The sequence below is a fragment of the Drosophila santomea genome, chromosome 3R, assembly GCF_016746245.2.
Source record: "Drosophila santomea strain STO CAGO 1482 chromosome 3R, Prin_Dsan_1.1, whole genome shotgun sequence".
NCBI lineage: Eukaryota > Metazoa > Arthropoda > Insecta > Diptera > Drosophilidae > Drosophila > Drosophila santomea.
This window is the reverse complement of record NC_053019.2, coordinates 15,160,442-15,175,926: the sequence shown is the minus strand read 5'-3', so window position 1 is coordinate 15,175,926 and position 15,485 is coordinate 15,160,442. Positions and strand designations below refer to the sequence as shown.

General features: G+C 42.5%; 1 protein-coding gene across 2 annotated transcripts in view; it reads right to left on the bottom strand.

Annotated features, from left to right (window-relative positions):
• LOC120450953 (A disintegrin and metalloproteinase with thrombospondin motifs 9) overlaps positions 1-15,485 on the bottom strand; it is a 36,187-nt gene that overhangs the window by 8,826 nt on the left and 11,876 nt on the right. Inside the window, exon 1 of one of the 2 annotated variants that reach the window (XM_039634239.1) lies at positions 10,738-11,043. The exons of the other annotated variant lie outside the window; for it this stretch is intronic. The gene's annotated coding sequence lies outside the window, so the exon portion shown is untranslated. Of the gene's footprint in view, positions 1-10,737; positions 11,044-15,485 lie in introns of those variants that run through there. 2 annotated transcript variants of the gene reach the window in all.

Sequence of the window (15,485 nt, the reverse complement as noted above, 5' to 3'; positions counted from 1 at the left end):
TTGTTTCGGCCAATTCATACATCAGCGCAAATAAATTAAAATTCCCCCTGCGAAATTAGCAAATTAATGCCGCTAAATGATGGGCTGTTTTACATAATTTTATGGCATCTCGCTGAACTCTGCAACCGCCGGCACATTCGTTATGCTCATTGGCCATAGTGTCGCCTCAAAAGCGTCTGCAAAAAATATGCTATTTGGTATATTTATCTGCGAATTAGCGATCATCTGGCGTGCCGTGTGATTCCGTCAGTGGAAGGAACCCCTACTCACCAGATCGTGATCACATTTCCGGCTACTTTGCGGTTCTCGCACTGATGAGAATTGGAAACCGCAAATGGGAATAGTATTTTGTCGAAACTTTAAATGGACTATAGCTCAGCACATTCTGAGCACCAGCGGGCCGTAAAACTTGTCCTTGAAACTGTTAATTGCTAGTGACCTTTCACAGCGCCACCGAAAGTTACAATTTCATTATGTTCGCAAATAGCTGCGAACATTGGGTCATAAAATACTCATTAGGTTTACTGCCGCCGCACTGGGCCGCCACTTAAAGGCCTTTTAACGATCAGAATCGTTGGTAATTAGTCTAGATATCATCTTGATTAGAAAATAGTTTGCCAGCCAATCTAACCACTTGCCTACTTTTGAGCGCAGTTCCTCTTGCATCGCAAAATGATATATATGTATATATATCAAGCTATTCAGTATAATGAACTTGGCGTTAAAGTACTTATTACCAAGCCATTCATTGAGCTTGAAGCATTATCAAGAACTTGATTAATGGGCCAGCTTATCATGGAGTTGCCCGGGTTACCCGGAATTCATATGCAAAAAAAGAATCTGCGTAACGAAATCTGGAACTGATTCCGTTTGGTGTGAGGCTTATCATAAATTTCATCCCATACTTAAATGCCTGTGCACAATTTGCAATGCAAATCGCGCATGCCGCGATGCCCAAAAAGATATCCATACACTTAAAGTATTTAATTAAAGCACCATTCTGGCTGATCTGCGCTTTATCTCTCGCTGGCTTACTTATGCATGCGATGGGGAGAGCTGCTTATTAACTTGTTTCTTATAAATACAACATACGCCATATAAATATGCAAATGGCCTCATTTGATGCGTGCCTCCTCATCGGAGCAGCTAAGTAGCCCGCTGCAGATGGATTTCCTTGGCGTTCTTTATTTTTGGGGCTACCATTGTGTTCTGGGATTTCTCCGCATCTTCGGATGCTTCACTTCCACGCGGCCTTATTTATTATCACGCTCTGACTAATTGACCAATTCGATGGGTCGGCAGCAGAAGAAACATCTTTGGCCAGCAAAAAAAAAAAAAACAAAAACCTGTTTACACTTGACTGGGAATATGGAATGGACGGACAAACAAGCGATTTGTGTGTCAGTCGATTGCTTTATATTTCGCCGTGTGCCATAACTTATGCCAATGGCTATATGGCTAGCTGGCTGTGAGGCTATATGGCTATATGGCTTTGTGGCTTTGTGGCTACACACAGTCTGCGGAGTCTGCGGAGTCGCCGCCGTTCAGTCTGTCCCCGTGAAGGCCGCAGCTTCGAATTGGATCCCTCGTGTAAAGCACCTCAACTCAACTCAACTCAACTGAACTCAACTCAACTCAGCTGCTAGTTTCTTATTGGAGGTGTTAGGAGGTGTTAGCCGACGAATGCGTGGCATGTCTGGCCAGACAACGCGGCGTATGCTTAATTACACGGCTGTGAGTGTGGCTGTCCGATGCTGGCTGGTAATTGTTTGCTGTTAATTTGTATTTAATGACTTAATGGCAGTGCGCTGGCCGACTAAACTGGCGCCCAGTTCAGCTGCTTTTGGGCAACACGTCGTATGCGCGATTTTGTATTGGCATTTTGGGCATGCGCAGCTAGAAACCGCAAATGGAAACAAAATTACTAGCTTACCGCTCCGAATTGGGTATAAATCATAGGCATAGGATCGACGTACATCGATTTGAATTACATACTCGCACTGCCATCACAATTATACGAATTTAAGTCCATTCCCCGACCTTATATGCAATTTGCAACATGCATTTCGGCTTTCCTACTTGGCAAAAATTGGCAAAACTTTTCCACTTTGTAGAATTTGGGGCGCGTGTGTTTACCGTGCCTGCTGGCGAATGGTAAATAAACTTGTACACTTTATGGGGCTGTTATGCATGCGCGATGCGTGACTGCCACAAACAAAATCGAAATCGCCTCTAAGTAAATACTATTTTATTACTTGAGCATTTCTAAGCCAGCGCAAAAATTGATAACTTTATTTACTTCATTTAGTTAGAGAAGCTTAGAGATGGCCTATAAATTGGTATTGCGAAATTCATTGAAACAAAATGTTGCAGCTGAAGCATTCAAAATATTCTGGAGAACGCTTGCAGTCAGGCAATTAGTCGAAAACCCAGGAATTACTTTGAATTCGTTTAGTCAGGATGAGGCGAAAGTATTTGTAAATATTTTTCAATTGCCGGCAAACATTTCGTGGAAATGTTTTTCCCATTTTCCTTTCGCGAATTGACAAGAGGATGCGGCATGGCCCTTGAATTTCGCGAAATGCGAAATGGCAAAACCGAAAAGCAAAACCAAACCAAAACGAAAACGAAAACAAAAACCCCAATAAACAGCCGGCGAAAAACAGGGCCATAAAATCATTTTCTGCGCGCTTCCCTGGAAAAAAGTGTGAGTCTGCATCGTTTTAATGGTAAACTCTGGTCATCCGGTGAATCCCCCACGCGCCACGAACTTGGATCCATGTCCACAGGCAAGTCCCAATTCAAATCGAAATCCAAATCGAAATCCAAATTTAAATCCAAATCCGTATATGACGGCATAGACGCGTGCTATAGGAGTATATACTCGTAGCCGTAATAGTTCATGGAAATGCATTTGCCGTGCATTCGGATATCTAAATTGAAATCAACTATTTGGCCGAATTGCATATAGAACTTCAAATTCACAATTGAAAGCCATCATCGCAAATTCAATCAATTAACCTTGGCCAAAAACGAGAAATGTGCAAAATTTTTAATTGAAAATGGGCTACAAAATGCATTAGACCGGCTTCCATGCCTTTTCCATTTGGCTTCACTGCCAGCCGTCTGGCCAGCCTTCATTTCTTTTTTTTCCTTTTTTATTTTTTTTCATTTTTTCATTTTGGTCGCCGTACTGGCTGGCTGGCTGGACAACGCCCGCTTTTCCCATGTGTTTCTTTGCAGCGTCTGAAGTGTGTGGATATGTTTTCCGGGGAGATCAGGAGATCCGGAGATCTGGAGATCCGGAGGGCAGGACGGACTGGACGAGCTGGTTTGTTTGTTTAATGCCTCCGCCGGCCTCCTATGTTGCTGGAGGAGCACATGGCGCTACCACACAAGTCAATTGCTGCCGGTCTAACCTTGAAATCACTGGATATACGAGTGTATATACATATATTTATGTATTTTGTATTTTCGCCCATTTCGATTGATTCAAAACTATAAAATAATCAACTTTGTTTAGCTTTCGTTTCACAAAAAAGAAGCAAGGGAAAAAAAGCTTGGGCAGACGAGCCAAGAGATTAGCTAAAATAATGGCATTCATCTATATGCGGCATTTTGCAACATCGGTTTGTTTGTTTTGGAACGTGGGAACTTGGTAACATGGGCACATGGACACATGGACACATGGGATTGGATTCGTGGATGACTCAGTTGGACGCAGTTGGTGCAGCCTGCACTTGTCCCAAAAGCATCGTAAAGATTTAACTGCCCATTAAGTTGTAACCTGACCATTGGAATTGGGGCTTTGTTTTGTCATGCGATTAAGGCCCGTTTTGTTTGTTTACTCGGGTTTGGTTTTAATACACGGCTTTAATGGGCATGCTTTTGATTTATTTGGCACACTTTTGCGAGTGCCGTGCGATATAAAAGCGTAGACAAGCCAATGCTTCGCCATGGGCACACACTGCGTATGAGCAATGCGCAATGTGCGAACAGTTGGCCATTTGTTATGCGCTGCAGCAGGCTTGTCCGCAATTAGTTGCTAAATTAATGCATTTTTTTAAATGTTTTCCATTAATTCTCGGTTTGCGGTTTCGGGCTCCCAAACTCGTTGTGTCCATTTCCTGACTTGAGCCTTGACTGGGCGTAGTGCATTTGCGATTCGATTCAGCCTTACACATTCTCACACCCGATTTATTTATTGTATCTGCGGTGTGTTGCCCACGCAGCCAGAAACGTATAAATTACAAATATTTATTTGCTCTCCTCGGCACTTACAAAGTGTGTGTGCGTGTTTATTTGGACAGCCCGAGATGAAATCCCCGCTGCGAGGAGTGGGAAACAGGCTCTGCACCTGGCACACCTTCCCATATCCGAAGCGAGTCTCGAAATCCGAGCCCCAATCGCATGACAATTAAAAGCGGTTTCATTTCCCTACATTTTGGGGGGGCAGAGCACAAGGAGCAACCGTTTTAAATTTAAATTCGGGGCAATGATTTTGAAAACGCTGTAAATTAAGCGAATTTACTGGTCGACTGGCCACTTCAAAGGAAGGCGGCTCTTCTGCGAAACCGGTGGAAGATGTGTGTGCTGTGTGGTGTGTGGTGTGTGGTGTCTGGTGTCTGGTGGGTGGTGGTCAGCACAGAACAGATGGCCCATTCGAGCAACAAGGTGTGGATATGCCTAAATGGCCTAGCAACCGGTGGAATGTGAGTTGATTGCATGGCAGGGCAGAGAAGGGGCGCAAAACCATGGAAAACCATGCCTGTTGTTTATTTTTTATGTGGTTCGCTCAGGTTGCAAATTAAAAAGCGCTATTGAGTTAAATAATCGCCGCGTCGAGTGTAAACAAATGCGATTGGCATCAGGTATGCCAGATATGCGAGAATTTCGCTTCCTCTCGAAACTAGTAAAAGTTCCTATTTCACTTGGCTTAACTTTACGATCTTGCCTGATCCGCCGACCGTCTGAAACTGAATCTGAACGCTCCAGCTTGACGTCCTTGTCTTTGGCGACCATCAGTGTCAATGACACGGCAGTGTTTGCATTGTTGGGCATCTCATAAATATTTCAAAACTCAAAAATATCACAAAAGGCACAAAGGTGTGCGCACACGGCATACGTGATGCACTTTTGCCGCGGACAACGCCGTTGTGTATGCAGCACTTGCTTGATATATCCGATACATAAACGTACTTTATATGTGCGTATATATGATTGATATGCCACCTTGACGGGCCGGCTGACCATGTGTTATCCTAAGAAACAAACAAACAATCGGGAGGTAGATAAAATACAAGCAGAAGGCACTGTGTTTGAGCGAAATGTGAATAAACTTGAGACGCCAGCACAATATTGTTTGCTTTTGTTTGGCACAGAGGCTTCCATGTTATTGTTCTTAAACATCTTGTTGTGCTTGGCATTGGCAGTGCAGTTTTTAATTGCCTCTGATTATGCACTTGAGTAACGAGTCCGAGTCCGAGTCTGACATTTCAATTGAGCACCGAGCCCAGTCCATGATCAAACTCATCCTTGTCAACGGCGCCGATGAAAATCGTCATGTTCATCGTGTAAACATTGTGTTGACGCGATCGTTAGTTTGATTGGATATTGGATGGGTCTTCCCCGCCTTGACATCCAGAATGCGCTGGCAAATTGCAGGCGAAGTCGTTTATTTTGACTGGCATCCCACTGCCGAACGTTGAGTCGATCACAAATACCAATTGAATGCCAAACGAGCAGTTTGATGAATTGCACTTCCAGGGGCGCCAGTGGACTGACCGCTGGGGGCCAATTTACCCCCACGTTCCGAAAAGGGAATTCAATCTACACCACTGCTCTTGGGGGCTGGACGTGTTGTGCATGCGGGATGGACTAGTGCACATCCATTAATCGCACCGACTTGAGTCATTAGCCAGGGCTATTTTAATTCATCAAGTCAATAAATGGCAATAAATCTATTTTTACCCGTTCGCGGTTATGATGAGTGAAATATTTTGGCGTAATTAAACGAAAATAGTCAGACGTTTATGTGATTTTCCTTCGCCACACACGCAGACCTGAATGCTTAAACTTACTCACAGGTAAATGGTCATGGTCTGACTCATTGACTCATTGAAAAGGAAAATGGCCCATAGGTATGCCAGAAGCGGGAAATTATGAGTTGGAAAATTCACTCTGGCAATTAAGAGCTTGTGGCGGGCAAAAGAAAACATGCCCACAGGTGAGCATTCATTAATTTTATATGCTCGCTGAGAATTATGGGGGCCTGGTGGGGATTCGTTCAAAGTACAATATCAAGAGCCAACTGGGAGCCATGGAATGCCTGTACTTAAGAACTTAAGAACCAAACAATTTGAATTGGGCTCTGGAATTTCATATTAATATTAAACTGTGGGGTATTTTCTTGTGAGTATATGTTGCTGGCCATATAAATTATATATATTCTTATCAGGATAGCAAGCAAGTTCCATTTGGCCATGTCCGTATGGCATCCTTCTGTCCGTCCGTATGAAACTTGAGATCTTATAAGCGGGGTATCTGATAGTCGAGTCCTCCCTTGTTCTGGAATGTGGAAGATCACAATTTTGCCAGTCAGAATGTCACTCAGATGTGCTGCTTATTAAAAACGCAAGTGGGGGCGCCTTCGTCACTGTCACTTGTCATTAAAATAATATAAAAAGCAAGAGCTGGAGCCAAGTGCATTTCGCTGATCACGCAGAATGGCGCCACATCAATCATCGCATTAAGTAGATGTAAGGAATTAAGCGTATCAATCTTGGGAGGATTCCTATCATATTGATTTCGTGCAATAACCAATGGCACAGGCAAAGGCACAGACACCCAGTTCCCGGCGCATTCCTCCTGACTAAGCAACTCTGTGGGAATCTCGCAAGACACCGAGTCGCGTGAAGAATTCAAAGCCAGAGTACTTCCCTGGAAATGGCCATCAGCAGTTCGGACTTGTATTAAATTCGGTTCCGGCGAAGCCGAGCTCCACTCAATGGGACCTTTTTGGCCCAGGGAGCAGATGTGAAATTCGAAGAGCATGTGCTCCATGTCTGACCACTTGCATTCCGCGAGCTATGCGGAAAAGCCTTGCGAAACCTTCATTTATTCTAATTATTGTCATTTTGTCATTTGCTGCCTTACTTTATGTGTGCAGTGTTAATTTGAGAGCACTGCCTGTAGAGTGAGTGCCTCTATCTATCCCTGGCTGTACGAGAACATGTATCTTTTTCTGTGTCTGGGCGAGTTTGTCTGGTTGTCTGTCAATTAACCTCAACGCTTTGTGTTGATACAGTAAGTTATGGCTTTTTAATCGCTTAAAATTTGCATGAGCAACTGGGCTCGTGCTCGTATTTCACTTCAGTCAGTCAGTTAGTCACTCAGTCAGTCAGCCACTCCTTCAGTCAGTCATTCTGCCAACTCTGCCTCATTAGCAGAGCCTCCAGTTGAGCCCATGCCCATAACTCCAAGTGCATGCCCAATGTGAAGTTCGAGTTCGGATTGCACTGTGGAAAAATCACTTCAAAATGTGTAATTAATTACGTACTGAACTACACAAAACTTCCGATATGATAAGAATTCAAGTGCATATTTACTTAAGGACATGAAATGAAAATATCAAATTGGTTTCATGCCAACATTTCCCTGATTTCGCTAGTGCATGTGTAAACAATTTGTGTTTGCCTGTGTTGCCTGTGTCTCTTTGTCAGTTCATTCAGATCGCGGAGGCAGTTCGTCTGCATTTCATAAATAATTCATTGCGTATCCCTGCGAAATTGCCGGCGCACCGAGGATCGGACATTGTGTATCTGACAGATACGTCAGTAGAGGCGACATTTGACGGCTGACTTTTTGAGGCACGTCACTGACCCCCGCGAATGCATTTATGAATTTGATTTTGGCGGCGATTCCCGTTTCACTTATTCCCCGAATGGCGAAGGCAAAGGCGAAGGCACTGCAAAACGGGACATATGAATCACATGAATCAGCCCGAGTTGAGTAGAGCATATTTTGCGGGTATAAGCAGTTTGCACATGTGAGTACGTCTGCATGTCTGAGCATATCAAAAATTTTTGGTCGGGTCAGTGCACTTTTCAAAACGCGACATTATTTATGGTTCCGAATCGAGATTGGGCTGTTGGGCAATTGCGATGGGGATGGGGATGGGGATGTGGATGGGGATGGGGGAAAACCCTCGTGTGTTCCCATATCTGAGTTCCAATTAAACAGGCAATTAATAGGCGCTCTCTAATCACATTTGCCACAGCTCATTTGGTTCGCTTCTGATCCCCTGCCTGATCTTGAATCTTTTTTGTTTTTTCTTCCACTTTTCAGCTCGCGATACACTCAAGTTCGAGTTCGAGTTCAGGCAAGTGCGCTATTTGCATATTTGTTGGTACTGCCAGCTGATTTGGCTGCCGTACCAGCGGCATTGGTGTTGCTGTGCCTTCTGCTTTCTGCCTTCTGCGACTGCCACCCAGCTTGACCGGCATCATTAATCTTAATGATGCGAGAGTTGCGACTGATTAATTTGTTCGATAATTAAAATTGATGGGCTCGCCGAAGTGGGAGGATCTCCTTTTAATCGATCTTACAATAAACGGAAGCAAAAGGCCCACAAAAACGAGCCACAACTCATAAAATTCCGCTCGAAACAAAGACTGCGGGAAAAACACGAACACGGGTCAAGTGTAGCAAGTAGTCGTACAAATGTTATATTAATGTTCAACGAGAGTTGTGCGACTATCAACGTGTTTGCTGTCGTGCAACTTCCGACACGTTTTTCTTGACGTCTTTTGTATGTGTTTTGCATAAGCGTAGTTGTCAGGTAAGATGTATCTATTAACACTTTTTGTTACAAGCTTTCAGCTGACAATCCATTGTGTTACCAGAATGGCATGGCAGAGCCTAAAAGTGCTTCCTTATCACATGTGGCATTGCACCATGCTAATGCAGATTTATATCATTTTAACACCCGCCAATTAGCTGGCCGTTCATTGGAACATTTGCAGTTATTTATTAACGGCTCAAAAATGCTTGCAAAAAATTAACGCCTCCGGTTTGTTTTCATTTATATGTTGTCATCAAAATATTTATTTATGCATCGTCGCCGGCTGTTCTGCTAATTCCAAAAGCCCGAAGAATGTCACACTAAGGGGCCGAAAATTCTTGAGAAATATCTTGATACATTTGCACAAGTATCTAGAATGTAGAAACTAGAATCTCGAATCTTGTATCTAGATGCGTAAGTCAAACCGGAGATGTCTAGTCGCAGCTAATAAATCCAACAGAACATAATTTCCCAGACAGAAGCAGAAGCAAAAGCACTCGGATCGGCCCACATGTGCCACAGTTATTATTTTTATATTTATATTTGTTTTTATTTCAGTGCGTTGTCTGCTATTTATTTGTACTCTTACTTTTCATATTTTATACATATTTTATTGGTCGGTGCCTCTTTTTTCGCCTGCTTTATATATTGTCAAATTGCTGGTGTATTTTTATAATTTTTGTTTATGCCTTGCATATATCACAATTTTTAATTGCATTTTTTGTTCAGCATTTAGCTGCCGCTTTTTGCTTTTTTGGTAGGTTAATTAAGCAGTTTTATTGTTTCCTCGTTGTTGCTTGCTGGCCATGTATTATATCATAGTTTTTATGGCCTTTTTTTTTGAGCCGACAAACGTTCGATTCGCTGCACACAAGAGTTCATTTCAAACAAATACATACATCAAAATTCTGACACGCTTCTGTCTACTTGCAAAAATACACACAACGAAACGGGGACGGGAAAGGGAAAAAAAGACAAAAAAAAGAAAGTACACAAAATGTTAAAATAAACATAAAAAATAAATGGTTAATTCAGAAAAAACCGACTGAGCTATTTTTGGCACCCGGCATTGGCGTCCTCGATTGCCTTCGTTTCCATGCCATGCATTTTCCCCGACTTTTTTCCGACTTTTCTATTGGAAATTTTATTTTGCCATAAATCTAACCTCAAAGCCTCTCGCACTCATCATTTGTCTAAATTTTTTTTAGCACAGTTCTTGCGTTTTTTGTTTATTTTCCCCCCATTTTCCTTACGCATATTTCTCTTCTGTTTTGTTTGCTTACGTGAATTGAATGCTTGCAAAAAAAGGTAACAAATTAATTTTGGCCTTCTTCTTTTGGCCAGCCAACATCCTACAGAGTCGGAAATTCGCTCGACCTAACTATTTTTAGTAAAGGGCGTGTTTACTTAATTTTCGATTTTTATTGTATTTCGATTTGATTTTATTTTTGCAGTGGCGCTGAAATGTGTGAAAGTTTGGCATAAACATTGCTTCAATTTCAATTCGATTCTACACACCGTGTAAAATATCTATTTAAAACCGATTTCTTATATGCCTGTCGGCATTTTCTTAAAAATATTTACGCTCAAGAATTTGAACATTAATTTTAGTAGGCACTGTGTGTAAGCAAAATGCCTAAATTGTTTTCTTCTGAAGCATGAAAAGATTGGCTACAAGTTATGGTATTCGAAAATGTTGGCATTTTTCCTGCCGTTGAAAGAAATGTGGATATTATCTAGTGTTAATAATAATTTCCTGCTTACGAGCTAATGTTATTTGAAACTTATTGATGCTTAGATTTGTAAAATAAACGTTGAAAATAAAGTAAAATAATTTTATAGGAGAGATTGCCACATTTAATTAATATTTTCTAAAACATTTCAAAATGATATACCTTTAAGTCGCTAGCTCGAAAATATAGTTTTATTCACTTTGATATTTCAGCACACTCGAAATGAGAAATCTTTACAAATTCGTCGCTTTTCGTACAGTAATAATTGACATATTCCACATTAATCTTATGCAATTTTATATTTCTATTTTTGCACTTCCGCTGCACAACTGCATGAAATCTATTTATTTCAATTTTATTTAACCCACTCGAATTATGATATGTGTTGTATATTTCGCAAAGTTCTCGGCATTTGTGAATTTCCGCGATCGTGTTCAGCAGTTGTGCAGATATTGGCGCGAAGTTCGAGACAAGACTGAGAAAACGTTTTCACGAAATCTGAAAAGTGTGTTCTGTTCTGTTCGCATTTTCCTGCTCTGCGTTAGTTTTGCGCAAGCGTTTGGCCCAAACAAACGATCCAACCATAAAGATTGCGTATCGACAAGGTTAAGAGAGCAGGTAACTTGGCTGGTTGTGGGTGTGTTGGTGTGTGGGTGCATGTGTAGGATCTTCGATGGGATGGCCGAGCTCTTTTGGGTGGAAAAGCTCTGCATTCGCTTTTCCTCGCCAAGGAATCCAGAGATTCACGCACCCACCTCTAGCCGAAAGTTCTTTCTCTCGCAAATAATTTTAGAATAGCATTTTATACGTGTTCGCAAGACGCACATAAGTTCTCTAATATGCTTTCTATTTTCTATTTAACTTATTTTCATACCCTTGCAGGGGGTATTATAAGTGTAGTGTGCCGTACAGATGCATGAATAATTTAAAATTTATGGATAGAATTTGTGTTGCCTCGGCTTGTTACCAAGAACTCCTTAAAGAACGCAAAAAAAAACGAATGCATTCAATAGGAATTTCAGCTTCATTCATATGCACTTTAACTTTGATTATAAGTTTAACAATACAATTTTAAATTGTATAATAATTACAGGACTATTGCATACTGCTACCAAAGAAAATATGCATAAATCCTCGATGTAGTTCGAAATGCTAGGATATATAAAATTCGGCTATGCAAAGTTGGCTCACTTCCGTTGTTTTTTGGCAGGTTGCACTGGGCCAACTACTAATAATATCGCAGTGCTCGATTGCAACCATCTGCAACGGATTTTGACAATCTGATAAATGCGATGCCAATTACGAAAATATCTCACTTTCAAGAGGAAGAATCTCAGCAATTCTGGCGCCCACTGGCCATCGCACTGCACTTGACCCTCTGTGAAAACGCGGAAAAGCGGAAAAGTGGAAAAGTTTGTAGTTTCAATTGGTGGCCGGCAAACTAATTGCACGTCTGGGATCCTTAAGTGCGGCATGGATCTGGACTGGGATCTTGGGATCTTGGGGAGTGTCTATCTCAGAGACCATCTCGTCTTGGCTCGTTAAGTTCGCACCGCAGCCCTGCCCTATTCGTGTGAATTTATGACCAAATGAAATCGGTACGCCCCTGACAAATTTCGGGGACTTTTCTCGCAAAATTGCCATCGTGGATGTGGTTCCGCTTTTTGGCTCTAATTGCCACATGCCTCCGAGATACGAGCATGTCGCTCGTGCCTCGCCCGCGATCTGTGACATGAGGCCATAATTCTCAGATCCATCCGACATGTGGGTGCGTTGCTCTCGAGGGTTGTGGACGGACCACTGGTCTTCCAGGAAGTATGCAATTTATTATGCAAGCGGTTTCGCTAGCTTCCACTGGGTTATTCGCACTCAAATTAACTCTAATTTATGGTATTGTCCCTGAATCGGTGACATTAATTCGATATATTGTTTGTAGCTATATACAAGTATATCTATGAGAATAAAGATGTTTGTCTTTATGAAACTGGCTCCGCCAGCGACGAATTCGCCAACTTGGTTGCTTTTGAATCTCTTGTCTTATTGCACCCCTGAAGCTATACGATTGTTTTGGTCGATGATCTTAGATGCTAGCCCACTAATTGGCGAATGCCCCAATAAAAAAGCTCTTAAATATGGCTTTTTTTGTTATGATTTCCCAATTAGCAGCATATCAAATCATAATTAGGCACTTAAAGTACATTTTATTGCTGAAACTACTGGCAGAAGCTGAAAACAAGGCAATAACTCTATGCTGCACGTTAAAGAGAGCATAAATTCCCTAGCAACTTTACTCGTAGCTTTCAAATTAAGACATTGTGGCAGGCAATTTTATGGGCCACCAATTGAGGTCGCCACTTGGCCAATGGCCACTATTAAAATTAATAGAGAGTCGGCCAAGTAGCCAATTTATGACAACTGTGGCGGACTTGCCTCCTACCTTAATGATCGCGATGAAAGGCGTCGGTGGAGCTGCTTTCAGCTGTTTTCTCTGGGGAAAATCCCCAGTGGAAATCACCATCTTATTGTACATCGTTTCTAGTTGATTTTGCACTCTTGAGTTTCTCACTTTTCACTGTCCCTTCTTTCGTAGGAGTTTTCACTGTGCTGCCTTTTCAGCACTCAGTGCCCACCGATTTAGCACTGAAATGTCGCGCAGGCGCAACTCCATTCTGCAATCACAAAATCACAATGCCACATAACGCAGAAGAAACAAACTCGCGATCTGCGGGTTCACTAAACTGCGATACTGCAATTTGTAAGCCGTTTAAGCGGCCAAGCCTTGCCACAAATCAGGAGGTCCTTGCTCTGCAGACAGCAGCCTGTTTGCTGTGTGGGTGAATGTGGGTACAAGCCACAGTGCCTACATCCAGTGGACTTGCTTTGCGTAGGAGGAGCAGGCAAATATGATCGGCTCTGCGTCACGCGAGCGACTGAAAGATCACTTGTGTTGGTGGCAGGCGGATGGCGCAGATGCTGGTTTTGTGCCGCGGCAACAGCTGCTGCTCCAGCGAGAACAACAAGAGCATCAGCAGCAGTAAGACTCGCAGCAGCAGCAGCAGCAGCAGCAGCAACAGCAAGATCCGCAGCAGCAGCAGCCGCAGCAACAGCATGGGCACAACATGAGGAAGAGAAGTAAGGGCGCTGTCGCCATCGTCTGCAATATTCGATACTCAGATGGTCGCACACATTGTTTATAATACCCTAATGAATTATTACATTTTAATGAAAAATGGGCTGAAATAATTACGTGGTCCGTGGCGTCTGATTGAAGAAGTTTTGTGCCCGAGAATGAATACACAAATAAAAAAAAAAAAAAATAACAGCATTCGCCGCTCTTAATTACAACAACTGTACAAACACTAATGAGAACACTGAATGGATTTGATGGATCTAAGAATTCCCGAGCTCAGCATGGAATGGCAATAGGCCTGCTGTTTGTATACCCCACATACTATACTACACACTTCTCCACCACAGCAAGTATCTTGGGATATGCAAACGTCAGAGCGATCATAAAAGTAAGATCCCAGTGCCCAGTACCTCAGACCCCAGAGAGTTGGGAACCTACATCTGTACATATGAACTGCCATCCAGCCATTGTCGATATGGGGTATTTAAGACCCTTCATTGTGGCTCTGGAGCTCTGGAGCTGTGGATGGCCTGAAGGGCCTGTTTGGGTACTTATTAACGCTTCATTAAATCTCCGTTTGCGACCACAAAGCAAATGCGAAATGACAGCCACACGGTTTTTTATTTTTTTGGCAGCCAAGAGGGCCAGCAAAAGGTTAGGAATACTCGAGAGGGCAAAACTGGTTTGCCAGAACCCATCGATAAGGCGGATTCCCTGAGAGAGCACGCTGCTCGATAAGATCCCAGTTAATTGAGTCTGGCAAGTGCCCTGGCCAAAACTTCTGGACCGGAACTGTGCGGCTATAAAAATGCAAAGAGCTTAGGAATTTGTTTTTTTAAATATTTCATTAGCCAGCGAAAGGATCAGATAAGGTCCACTCTAAATGCCAAATTATTCAAGCTGCCCAATTGGCTAATTGCTGATAGCCAAAAATGACAATCGTTGACTGAGCTAATTAAGCCAAGATGATCGAGCAGTTAAACTGATTGCGCTAAATGGAAGGGAGTAATAAAAAGTATAGGGTATCCGCAAGTGGGCGCATACTTATCTCACAAATTTGAGCAGCTGCGAAAAGCTGCTGATGATTACCGGTGCGACACTTCTGGCTACTGATTACGGTCCGAAAAGAAATTAACAAAATATAAACCATAAAAATTAATAAATATTTCGTATTATATTATTACGCACGAGAAACAAAAAAAGGCCCACAGCAAAGACAATGAATTGAACCGAGAAAAAAGTGGGAAAAGAGACAAAACTGAGCCAAGTTCATGGCGATGGCAGTTGTCAGTTGGCAGTTGCCAGTTGGCCATTGAAAGCCGCGTTTTGAGGCTTTTGGCTTTTGGTTTGGGTTTGGGTTTTTGGTTTTTGGGCCTGGTCAGGTTGGGCATTGGGCTTTTGGGGTGACTGTTCAATCCATCAAAAGAGATTATATTCATTAACTAGGCGAGCGGACGGCAACAAGACTGGAACGTCGATGGCGCTGATGGCCACTGGACTGCTGGAATTTCTTAATTTTTTTGACAGTTCTCATCAAAATGTGTTGAAATTGCCATTGTTATTTGTATCTGTGTACGCTCCGGCTCCGGCAAGCAAGGCGTTTTACAAGAATCATCTAACAGCTCCAGTGGCGCGGATGATATGCCGAAATTCTCGGTATTCAATAGATGCGAGATCTGTGGACTCCATTAAAAGGCCGTCTTTATTTCTGACAATTAGAAGCCATCAAAATTAATGCCCCGTCCTCCTAAATTTGATCTAAATTTTTGGCAGCATCTGT